Here is a 12,851-nt window from a genome sequence, read left to right on the forward strand (position 1 = left end):
TTATGCCATAGACCAGGGTCCTAGGTCCACACCATTAGGTTTGGTCCCCAGAAGGGCCACTGCAGGAATGTGTCAGGGTGAACTTGGCTTTAGCAAAAATGCTGTTATGGGGCCGGGGTTGTGGCTCAGTGGTGCAGCGATTGCCTAGCATGCGTGAGGCACTGGGTTCTATCCCCGGTACCACATAAAAATAAAAACAAATTAGTTCTATGTCCCAGTTCTTCTGAAGGCTCACACAACTTAATTCTCTCAAAATAGAATTTCTGGTCCTTTTTAGATGTTGTTTTATGAAGGGTATAAACCCTTAGGAAGCATATCCTTCACATCATGACACTTCAGGCCCTATTTACTCCATTGGGAAAAACAATTGCTTTAGTAGGTCTCATAATCTGATACTGAGCAGGGGGCTGATGCCCAGCTCACACAGAAGCCAATTCTCTAGCACCTGATTTTTAAAAAAAGGAAAAACTTTTTATTGAAGGTTAACTGTCAAGTGGACAGGAAATTAAAAAAGAAAGCTTTTCCCATCTGTTGATGGTTGGTAGCAGGGGAGTTCATGGGAAGGAAGAGGGGAGAAACTGCTTGTTGGTTGAATGATGAGAGGGAGAAGTTTTAGGTGTTTTTTCTTTTTCACTGCAGTGCCGGTGATGATCCCAGACCCTCACACAGGCTAGGCAAGCGCTCTATCACTGAGCTACTGAGATAGACCTGCAGCCCAGTTTTAGGTTTTATTTTGTTTTGCATAGGGTGGATGGTCATTGTGCCTTGTCACAGGTCACATGTCTCAGGGGAGTTATGCTCTATTGAGGGGTCTTTGCACTTGTGATATCCAGAGGCCATTGACCCTATGAGCTGGCTGCTTCTTTTCATGTCTGTTCTTGAAAAGCCTATTTCAAACGGTCCTTGAGTGAATTCTGAGAGCTTTTCCCAAAAGACAACATAAGGACTTTGTTACTTAAGGAATTTATGTCTGGGTGTGTCTGAGCCTTAACTGATTTCAAATCTGTTTGCTTATTTGCCAACAGGATGCTCACACTCTTGATTCTAAACAACAGATATTTGATAATATTTTGGCTCCCATTTAATAAGACATCGTGGAAAATGACTCTGTGACCCTCTCATGTTGTGTCTGTGGGACATGCTCTTCCCAGACAACTTACAAAATGGTACTGCATAACCATCCCGTGATGTAAGTGATGCTCAGTTCCCCTCTTTTATGGGTTTGGTCTGTGGTGCAGACCAGAGTCCTAATCCTTGTTTGTTTAGATCAGTCACAGACGTGCTTTGGGCCCAGGCAGCTGTGCTGACTTCACCTCCTTCTCTCCGTGGTCCAATAACTTCGAGAAAGCACGTGGAGCCTAAGGCAGTCTATTGTCATGAGCTTCAGACTGTAAGCAAACACTACCTGCAGCAGAAACCTCGATCCCACCAGAGCAATAAGGATGTCCTTGCACAGCTCTGTAATGGGAACACTTTTCCTCCAAAGGCTTTAGTGAGGGGTCAGGAACCAGGTCGTGTGTAAGAACACAGCAGCTTCCATAGCGCAGCAATTCACTCAAACCAGCAGGTAGCACTAGAAACTGTAGATTCAAGTCAGTTACTCCAAGGAAATGACATTTTATCACAAAGGCAGCTTTTTCAAAATGTTAATGGCTCTTCAGCACGAGACAGTATACACCTGCAGCAGCAAGCCTAAAATTCCCAAGGACTTTGCAGGATGCCCCTCTCTGAAGCATGCAGGTGGTCCTCTGCCTTGCCATGGAGAAACACCTCCTCCTAGTATCCATTTAGCTTTGGGGATCAGCTGTGCACCCTCAGAACTGGAAACCCACTCAGGGTCTAAAGGCTGGAGAAAAGTGGCTCAAGGCTACTATTAGCTACAACCTTCAGTTCCCCTGGCTCCAAAGACCTGTCCCTCTGGACTTGATTATTTACATGTACCATGAAATTAAATTGATATTTACCAGAAAAATACAAATACTCGTTCTCCAAACTTACTTAAGATAGCATGAGGTGGGCAGAAACTCTGTGCAAGAATCTTCGTGTATGAGGCAGACACACACACGTGCATATTTAGCCTCCTTTAAATGTACATTAATGTTAGATTATCTCTTTTTGATTTACAGAGAGAACATCAATTTAGAACTATTTGCACAAACTCTAGATATCAGTTTGTAGAATTCCCTGTTTAGAAATAAAATAACCAAAGCCTCAGGTTGCCAGGCAACTGCAGCAATGATAATTCTTAGCATTGCTGCTCCAAAAACATTCATTTTTGTATATTTTAATGACAGGATGAAGAGAGAATGAGCTCAGAATGTCACTGGGACACAGAAGTCCCATTTTTAATGAAATTTTTAGCATTCTCACTTTCTTTTATTGTCACCTCATAGCTGTTTGCTTCCCTGGCCAGTGGTATTTTCATATTTAATTATGGAAATTTCCAAAGATTGTTATTACTTTCATAACAGTCCAAGCAGTAATTGTCAGTAAATTAACTGCCTGGCTCATTCTCTACAAGTCAGTCCTGGAGCAATGGCACCATTTGGGAATCCACTGGGGTCACATGACCACCAGTGGTTTCAGGCGTGGGTTGTTGAACCCCTGGTTCAACAGGCAAACTACACAGGTCATCCTTTTTGTTCTCAGGAGCACTATTCTTTCACTGAATTGGGAGCAGAATAATAGGCCCCCAACTCAAACAGAACCTCTGGGCAGCAAGTCACCATGGCTTGTCTTTTTTTCTATCACAGCTGGTCCCTGTTGGATAATGTGACATAACAGTCTGAGGACTGGATCAGGAGACATCTTCATTTCCCTTTTGGCTTTTCATGTTTATTTTTCTTTAGTGTCATTTATGAGGTTTACTAATCAACGTCTTTTCTTTCTAGATTCTGAACCAGCTATCCAATAGATATAAGAATGTGTCTGGAATTAAAACCCCACATTCACTTAATCCTATCAGAATAAGAGGCTTCTTTCTGCCTCTCCATGAACAGATCCAGGAACTTGGGAAAGGGCAGAGTTAGGTTGGTAGAACAGCCACACCCAAACCCACTGGCTGTGGTAGAGAAGGGAGGTGGAGGTGTAGATGGTAAGAGACAGACAGATGAGTTTGGCTGTACATGCTCGGGGTTGTATTTACCACCCTCAGCAGTAAGATATATTTTTTCTGTGAGAAGAGATAACTAAAAAGGCATCAAGAAGAGGGGGAATTTTTTCTTGATCTTTCCAATAGAATAGAGGTTCCTAATTTAAAGACTTGCTGAATCATAAGGAGAAGGAGGTAACAGTATCCAGTATTTATTTTCTGTTTTTTCTTAACTTAGAAAATTGAGCTCCACGGAAGGGTTACTTCTTGATGTGACCAAAATGATAACAGTCCATAGTCATTGTTATCTTACAGTGTACCAGAAGCTATTCAGAAGGTTTTATTGGTATTGAATTCTGTCAACTATCCAGGACACAGGTACCATGATGGTCATTCTCATATTCCAGATGGGGAAACTGAGACACACAGAAATGGAGTTACTTGTCCAAGATTATACAGCTAGAACAGAGCAACCTCCTGCCTCCCAATATCACTGCTACTCAATACAGTGTCTAGAATGTTGTTGGTACCTACTTGATACTTGTCTAAATAACAAATGAGGCATGACCAAAATTTAAATGTGACCTTGATTGTAAGTGAAAGCACAGATCCACCAGGTGGAAGCAATGGTGGCCGACTTGAGGAGATGATTCAGGTCAGTCTCCTGGTCTTGCCTGTTTCTGTGATTGCCAAGCTGGGACCAACTGCCAGGTACTTATGGAAGTAAGGAACATGAAATAAAGAAGATAAAAGAGGGAAAGGAAATCTCCCACTCAGGGCCCAATCACTTATCTGGACTGAATCAGAAATATTAAATAAGCATGTTGGAATCAAGGAGACTCTTCTGACCTAGGGCTTGTGCTCAAGTTTCAAGGGAGAAGGTTAGAAAGTGGGGCTCCAGTCAACCTCATCAAGTGGCCATCAATGGAACCTAGTATTCTGAGTATCATATGCTGGGAACCCCAACAGAGGAACTCAACAAATCTCCGCCATTTTCTCTAATCTATTTTTTTTAATTAACCTTTCTCATTTAAGAGCCTAAAAGCTTATGGAGTCTTTTTACATCCCCCATTGAGGGAAAAACTGAATTATTCTATAATTACAGGACTCCCACCCACAAAGCCCTCCTGCTTTACCTGGCCAGCGGCTCCAGCAGAAAAAAAAAAGGAACCATTTCCCACACTGGAGAAGTGGGCACTGGGCACAGCCGACTGATAAGACAGTTTCCATCTCTCCCCTCCACGGGTGGCGGTGTCCATTAGGGGTGTCGAGGTGTTCCTCTGTGAACAGACATCTGTCAGTTGGAAAGGTTATCATCCAGGCTGTGTCTTGAAGCTTTGCTGAGTACAGGCAAGGTAGGGAAGGGATAAGGGAAAGGTGAGAATGACGGCAGGGCTGTCAGAGTGTGAGATAGTAAGCTTCTGCAAACATTTGGCTAACAATAGAAGCTTTGGGAATGTCCTCAGTCAGCAGCTTAACATAGTCAATCTTCCAATAGGAATTTGTGAACGTTCTTCAGACTGAGCTCCCAAAGAAGTAGGTGGAGTTGAATAGCTGTGGTTTCTAAAAAAGCTGGATTGCGACCTGGGCTGGGGGAGCCGATGTTGAGCTGAGGCCAGGGCATGGGGATTCTAGCGAGGGCGCCATTGCTGACCTCCATATACTCCAAGACTCTCCCTCAGCTTTTCATGTCTCCACCAGCAAAATCAGAGTCCACATTCTTACTTATCCACCTCCGAAACATATCATAGGTCCCACTGAGACAATGTCTGTGAGCCTCTTTAAAGAAGAGGCAAAAAGATTTGCTTTTTGCCTTTGACTTCAAAGACAAAGAGATAATTGTTTCAATATGTTCTGAAATGTTATAAGCCAGATTAATCTGGCAGTCATATTTTTATGCACTCATTGACTTAAAAAGTGTATATCTCTTTTAGCCAAGTATATTATAATTTTCTTTTATTAAAATAGAACCCTCATGAGTGGGGTTGTGGCTCAATGGTAGAGCGCTTGCCTAGCATGTGTGAGGCACTGGATTCAATTCTCAGCACCACATATAAATAGATGAATAAAGTAAAGGTCCATCAACAACTAAAAATATATCTAATTTTTTTTTAAAAAGGAACCCTCATGTATTTATATAATCTTTTTTTAGTTGTAGATGAATATAATATCTTTATTTTATTTATTTTATTATGTGATGCTGAGGATCGATCCCAGTGCCTCATGCATACGAGGCAAGTGCTCTACCACTGAGCCACAACCTCAACCCCCTGATTCATATATTTTCAGTCTTATTCTGTATAAGACTGAAATAACAATTTAAAGAGGCCTGTTACTCCACCCTGCATGAGTCCTTTGGGTGTGAAAATGAGCCAGGGATTAGGGGTCAGATGTTGCTGAACTTTCAGTTGTGTTTGTATATCTCACTGACTGGGGCATGATTCAAATATTTTTAAAGACTCATTTTTAAAAAAAAATTTTTTTAAGTTTTTTATTGTTGGTTGTTCAAAACATTACATAGTTCTTGATATATCATATTTCACACTTTGATTCAAGTGGGTTATGAACTCCCATTTTTACCCCGTATACAGATTGCAGAATCACATCAGTTACACATCCGTTGATTTACATATTGCCATACTAGTGTCTGTTGTATTCTGCTGCCTTTCCTATCCTCTACTATCCCCGCTCCCCTCCCCTCCCCTCCCCTCTTCTCTCTCTACCCCCTCTACTGTCATTCATTTCTCCCCCTTGTATTATTTTCCCCTTTCCCCTCACTTCCTCTTGTATGTAATTTTGTATAACCCTGAGGGTCTCCTTCCATTTCCATGCAATTTCCCTTTCCCTCCCACCTCTCATCCCAGTTTAATGTTAATCTTCTTCTCATGCTCTTCGTCCCTACTCTGTTCTTAGTTACTCTCCTTATATCAAAGAAGACATTTGGCATTTGTTTTTTAGGGATTGGCTAGCTTCACTTAGCATAATCTGCTCTAATGCCATCCATTTCCCTGTAAATTCTATGATTTTGTCATTTTTTAATGCAGAGTAATACTCCATTGTGTATAAATGCCACATTTTTTTTATCCATTCGTCTATTGAAGGACATCTAGGTTGGTTCCACAGTCTTGCTATTGTGAAAGACTCATTTTTTTTTCATAGACTATGGCCTTTAAATTTAAGCCAAGTACTTCTCAGGTGCTCTGCCAGATCTATTGATGTGTCATGAAAGTTAAGTAAAATCTTACCTGCGTTGGATTTAATAAGAGACAGGTTTCTTCCAATGACATTTTCAGGGCTAACTCGGGTGATACAGATTTCACCTTTCACTTTATATCCCTTGTGGTTTATAAAATGTAACTCCATGATTTGCAGAGCTCAATGCTGCTCTGATTAGCAAGGAGCATTCTGGACCAAAGGAATTAGTTGAGGAGTTTAAGGAACTGATTCCATCAAGTCCAACCAAGGCTACAAGACATACACAGGAATTCCATTTGAGAAATGTAGAGCAGAAATAAAAGTTATTGTGTCCATTTACTCATGTCATGCACTTATTCATTTGAAAATATTTATTAGGCCCCTACAGTATACAAGACACTGGGACCACAGCAAATGATTTCCACTCTTAGCAACTTACGATATAATAGGGATACAGATATTAAACACTCAAGTGCAATGCCTGATCACATAGGCATACCAGCCAAAGAAGGAAGGGAAAGAAGGGGCTGGAGAGGAAGAGGGACCCTCAAGGACTGTAGTAACGTCTTCCCAGACAGAGTGGGTGACTCCCGTTCTCTCCTTGCCATATTCACCCACTCACCGTCCATACTCATCCGTACTCATCCGTTTCCCTGTTTCCCCATACTCCATCCTTTCAAGGTCTGAGCCATTCACAACTGCGCTGCCATTCACTGTGTTGATGTAGAGATTGCCTGACACAAATCATGATAAACTACTGAGCCAAATGCAAGACTCTGAATCCAAAGCTAATTGTTATCTTTAATGATAACTAATCATCATATCACAAGTCACTTTGCTACCAGAAAGAAAACAGCCAAAGGAGGAGGGCTTTGGTTTAGTCTGGGCCAGTGCACAGAAAGCCCAAGATGCCCTTGGGCACCCCGAGGGCTGCGTAATTACTCAAGGATAGCTTGATTTAGGCACAATTAGGCATTCGAAGGGATGGAGCATACAAATGAGTTGGGGCTTAATTCATTTAGAAACTGTCTTGAACATTAATAGAGCTTCAATCAGATTATCCAACCATAAATTCTCACCTGTTTTACCACTGGTTCAGGCTCAATTGAGCATTAATAGATTTTTTTTTGGTCCATGCAAATGAGGTGATAATTCATTCTGTGTGTAATTGAACACTTTTCAGATAGTTATACTTGAGGAGCAGTTAAGTTGTACCAAATTGTCTAATGTACCTAGGAACTCTAACTAAAATAGAGTTGGATTTCATTTCAATATAATAAAAAGACATCCAGAGAAATAAAGATCGTTATAGTAAATTTGTTACTAGATCAAGGAATACTAGACTTTAAGAGACTTGCAAATATTCAGCCTTTAAGGGCAATGACCATAGTTACATTTTTGCTTGTCTTTCTCATCCTTGCCTCTCCTAGTCCTTACCAGTGAGATCAAGTGAATCCGTGTCCAGGTTTGGGGCCTCCCATTTATAAGCATACATTTCCTAGCTCTGTGTCCTGACATGCCAGTTTTTCTAAGGGTTAAATGTGTCAGCTCTTTAAAAACCAAGTCAGCATTTTCCTTCAAACCATTTATCAAGGTTTATTTCTCCCAGTAGACCTTGCCGTACCTGAGCCCAACACCAACATCCCTTGTTAGGGACTAATTGCAATTGTCGTTTGCACTATAGGGTATTCTCATGTTGTTTCCTGAACAAAATTCACTGTTCCTTTTCATAATGGCACATGCTACATCCAGTTTCCTTTTGAGGATTCTGGTTTTTGTTTTTTTGTTTTTTGTTTTTTTTTAGATTGCTTTTTAACAGCTTTATTAATTTTACATGTTTCCATGCAAATGAGTAAAACTCTACTGCTAACAGAAACTTAGACAGGGCAAAGGCAATCTTGAATCAGAAGCTGGAAACGCAAGACCCAACTCGACACATAGAAATAACATAAGGTTCACAGCAAATGGATCAGTAAAGACACATCAGGAAACTACAAGGAAAAGGAAAACAGTGGGAATCACAGTATTAAGCACATGGAAAATGGCAGAAGTCAAGGCATAAGGCACAATTTATCTTGATGATCTTAGTGATTAGAGAGTTGCCCCATAAAAATTCGGGGACAATTTCTCAACTGCAGCTACCTAAGTTTTCTCTTGATTTCTCTCATCATCTCCATGAACATTTCCATATCATCTCCATCTCCACCCATTCCATCATCCATCTGCCTATTGGGTATGGCCATCGAAAATTAGGGGCAAGTCAGCATACCTGTCCCTGCAAGTCAGCAGTCTGGATGGCCTTCACCTCCTCCGAAAAGGTGGTCTTTCTCCATTCTGCCTGGATGCTCCATTTCTTGGTTTTCCAGGGCCTATCCTTGCAGTCTCCTGCTCCTCTGGATTCTCTCTGCCAGGTGCAGGGGCGCAACACTGCCCCCACAGCAGACCTGCACTTTCCATGGTCGGATGCCAGCCCCCTGTGCACAGGGCCATGGGGAGCTGGGAGCGAGATGCTAGTGGCCACTGCACCCTTAGCTGCATTGCTCTGCAGCTCCTGAGGATTCTTTTCGGTAAAGGCAGTGATTTTAAATTCATCTGTTCTCCACACAGCTGCCAGAATACTCCGGAGTGCATCCAGTTTGCCCCCTCTCTTAAACCTGAACCGCTTCCTGTTAAAACCTTTTCTGACCTATGACATGCTTTCTAATTTGGGTCACACTCAACTTTCTGGTCATAGAAACCATGGAGAGATTACTGTACACTTCTCACCCGCTCATCCCCCTGTGCTTTGACGATGTTATTTCTTCTACTTTCAGTGGCTTTGTTCATTCACTCATTCATTCATTCACTTATTCATCAAGAGGTCAATAAATAATTATACAAAAGCATATTAAGGGCTGGGATATGATAGAGCATTTGCCTTGGATGTGTGAGTAGGCCCTGCAAAACACACACACACACACACACACACACACACACACAGTATATTCTTTCTCCATGAGTGAGTTTCTGTTTATTTCTTTCAGGTTTTAATTATGAAATATATCCTATGTACATCTGACCAGTCTACAGAATAACAAATATCTGTGTGACTACCACTTAGATTAGGAAATAGGAAATTTCAATGCCCTATAAGGGTCCCAAAGGTTACCACTATGCTGAATTTTGTGGTTGTAATCCCCTTGCTTACTCTTTTACCACCTAAATATGTGTCCCTAAAAATAGATTTAGTTTTGTTTGCTTTTGAACTTTGTGTAAATGGAATTGTACTCTCTTGTTGGCCTTTTTATACAGCATTTCATTTTGATGTGCATGATTATAGGACATTAATTCTCATGACCATATGATTTTTCCCATTCAGGAGATATCACAAATTTTTGGTTATTCTATTTATGAATTTCTAAGAGATTCTTTAAAACCAGTTGGTGAATTTTATCCAACCCGTTTCTGCACCTAATGAGATGATCATGTGGTTTTCCTCCTTTTATCGTTTAATATGGTAGACTATTATTAATCATTAAATTAATTTTCTAATACTAAACAACCTTGCATTCCTTTCCGCTTATTCTTTAGGCTTATCTTAAATATATCTCCTCCACAGAGCCTTCTCTGATATTCTTCCTCCCTCTCAATTTGTGGCTCCAGAAAAATTGTTTTTATCCTCTAACAGCTATGACATTCTATAAGTATTTTGTTATAGGAACTTACATGATAGGGGTTACAGTTATATAAACAAATAAATATAAGAACATCATGATAATGGTAAAGTCTTTTTCTTTGGGTTTCTTAATCTTTTTCATGAATTTGAATTGAGCCTATTTGCTCTGAACTCTACATCTTTTGTAACAAATGAGTCAGAAAACTGCCTTCAACTTTTTGGGAACCTGCCCTACTTCCAGGAGGACACTTTTGTGCCACCAGACTTGCTTGGTGGCACTCAGAGCTCCATTCTATACTAGTATAAACTACATATTTTTGTGGTTAAATCAGCTATGTAGGATATGGAAAGGCATTGAACTATATATAACCCTACTTTCTGAACCTGATCTATTCACTCTGTCAGGTTATTTTAACAAATTCACCAAGCATCAACAAAATGAACCTTTATAAGTTGATTTATCTCAGGTATCTGTTATAGCAATAGAAAGCTGACTAACAGAGGCAGGTTCAGGGCAGCCTAGGGTTAATTGACCCCACTATTAAGGCAATATCTTTTAAAGGCCTCAATATCTTTCTAGATGCCCCATGTATTAGGAAGTCTTCTCACTCTTTCTGCTTGAACACAAATTATCCCCAGTTCTTCCTACATCCAAGGATTGTCTGACTCTCCTTTCCTTTGGAAGCCTGGGTGATTGTCTCACATATGCAGATCAGTGCTTGACCAAAGAGCTCCAGAGTGCTTACTCTCACTCTTGCTTTGCAGCTCTCTCCTTTCTGATGTTTCAAGCTTAGCTGCTTTGGCATCCCCAAATTCTGACCATTGTCCCCTCATCTCAGAGGACTCCTGTCTCTCTTTGGGTTCCCTTTCCTTTTTTGGAGGCCTGCAAACTCTCTGGGCAGTGAGCTGGACCACTTAACAGGGCTCTACTCATTGGCTTCTCTTCCTTCAAAGGTTACTTTCCTCTATTGCCTGTTACCTGGTACCCAGTATTCATTTTTTCTTATACTTTGTTTTTCTGGTTGTTTAAGGTTGGAGGGTAAAGCCAGTTCCTGTTTTTAAAATACTGAAGCAGAATCAGCCATTCCTGGTCATATTGTTGTTGTTTATTTCTTTAAGCCTATTAATTTCCTTAAACATCTTGATCAACCCTTTGTTGTTTGTCATTGTGTTTCTGTGTCTCTTCCTGCCAGCTGTTGTTTCTGATGTCTCTTTCTCCAGGTGTCTGGTTTCTTTGTGTGTTTGTATTCTTCCTGGGGGCTGCTCATTTGCATTGGCATTTTATCTGTGAGACCTGGGATAAGGATGGTTTACTTACAGAGCCTTCGTATTTAGTTCTAATAGGTGCCAATTGAGTAGACTCTAAATTATACCCTCAGCTCTGAAAATGTAGGACCACCCAGCTATTGAGAAGTAAGACAGCAAACCTGCATGTGATTCAGCCAGAGATTCCAAATTCTTGAACTTTCTTCCCCTTCTCAGCACTGTTTTTCAAGACCTTCGTGTCTTCAGCATGTGCGGGGCAAAATTGTTGGAGAGGAGAATTTTTCTATAAAAACCCCCATGTTGGATAGGCTTTGGGCTACTAAGCTGAGTAAGTTCTTTGGTTTGGCAGATATCTTTGAGAATGGCAAACTTTACTATTTTACTTTTTTTGAGTTCCCAGTTTTATTTGCCATTTTGGGACTAAGAATTCTTTGCTTTTTCACAAGCTCAATAATGAATTTAATAGGATTTTAACAAATATCTTACCCACAATGTTTAATTATGCTGTACAATGCTAATTGTACTTTCTAGTTACCTAGTCTATTTTTATTGTTATTTTGCTATTTTTCTTTTTCTGTTATACTTCTCTTCTAAATTAAAAGTAAAGGAACTGTGTAACTTATTATCTAAACCAGTGCTCTTTTGAGAGTGAAAAGGACATTTAATATTACTTAATATCTTGAAATATTTTCTCACAAATCCATTAAGAGTGGTAAACTGGGTTGGGGTTGTGGCTCAGTGGTAGAGCATTTGCCTCACATGTGTGAGGCACTGAGTTCAATTCTCAGCACTGCATATAAATAAATAAAATAAAGTCCATTAACAGCTAAAAAATAAGTTAAAAAAGATTATTTTTTTAAAAAAGAGTGAGCCAACAAATTATTTTATCAAAAATTATTTTCAAGGGGCTGGAGTTATGGATCAGCAGTAGAGTGCTCGCCTCACACGTGCAAGGCCCTGGGTTCAATCCTCAGCACCACATAAAAATAAATAAATAAAGTAAAGTTATTGTGTCCAATACAACTACAGAAAATAAATATTTTTAAAAATTACTTTCAAACATAAAACACTTTCTTCCAAAAAATCTGTGCACATTAAAGAATTAAGTTAAAACTTTCTTATATTGTTTACCTGAACATTATAATAAACTGATCATTTTTGATACATTTTTATGTATTTTAATTGTTGTCTTCATCATAACTGGTTCTAACACTTTTACAGTTTGAATCTTAAATGTTCCCCAAAGGCTCATGTGGTAAAGGCTTGGTGCTTAGCCTGTGTTGCTGTTGAGAGGCAGTAGAACCTTTAGTAGGTGGGGCCTAGAGGGAGGAAGTTAGGTCATTGGCACATACCCCTCAAGGGGATTGAGGGACCGCAGTCAAGTCAATTTCTCTCTCTGTGCTTCTGAGGTAAGTAGGTTTCCTCCACCATGTCCTCTTGCCATGATATTCTGCTTTGCCATAGGCCCAAAAGTAACACAACCAACTGATCATGAACTGGAACCTCTGAAATCACAAGCCCAAATAAACCTTTTCTCCCGTTAAGCTGATTACCTCATGTATTTTGTTTCAGTGATAGAAATCTTTAAATACCTTGTCAGTGGTATTTTTCTTAAAACTTTTTGATTTCTAGTATTATCTTAAA

General features: G+C 40.1%; 1 protein-coding gene and 1 pseudogene across 2 annotated transcripts in view; one reads left to right on the forward strand and one right to left on the reverse strand.

Moving 5' to 3' along the window:
- Nucleotides 1–12,851, forward strand: part of Kif26b (kinesin family member 26B) — a 499,298-nt gene that overhangs the window by 432,541 nt on the left and 53,906 nt on the right. The window lies entirely within an intron of this gene.
- On the reverse strand, nucleotides 8,338–9,112 carry LOC124084979 (protein BEX3-like; annotated as a pseudogene).

Source organism: Marmota monax, unplaced genomic scaffold (assembly GCF_021218885.2).
Source record: "Marmota monax isolate L192 unplaced genomic scaffold, Marmota_monax_Labrador192_F-V1.1 WCK01_AAM20220418_F8-fsc00090, whole genome shotgun sequence".
Taxonomy (NCBI): domain Eukaryota; kingdom Metazoa; phylum Chordata; class Mammalia; order Rodentia; family Sciuridae; genus Marmota; species Marmota monax.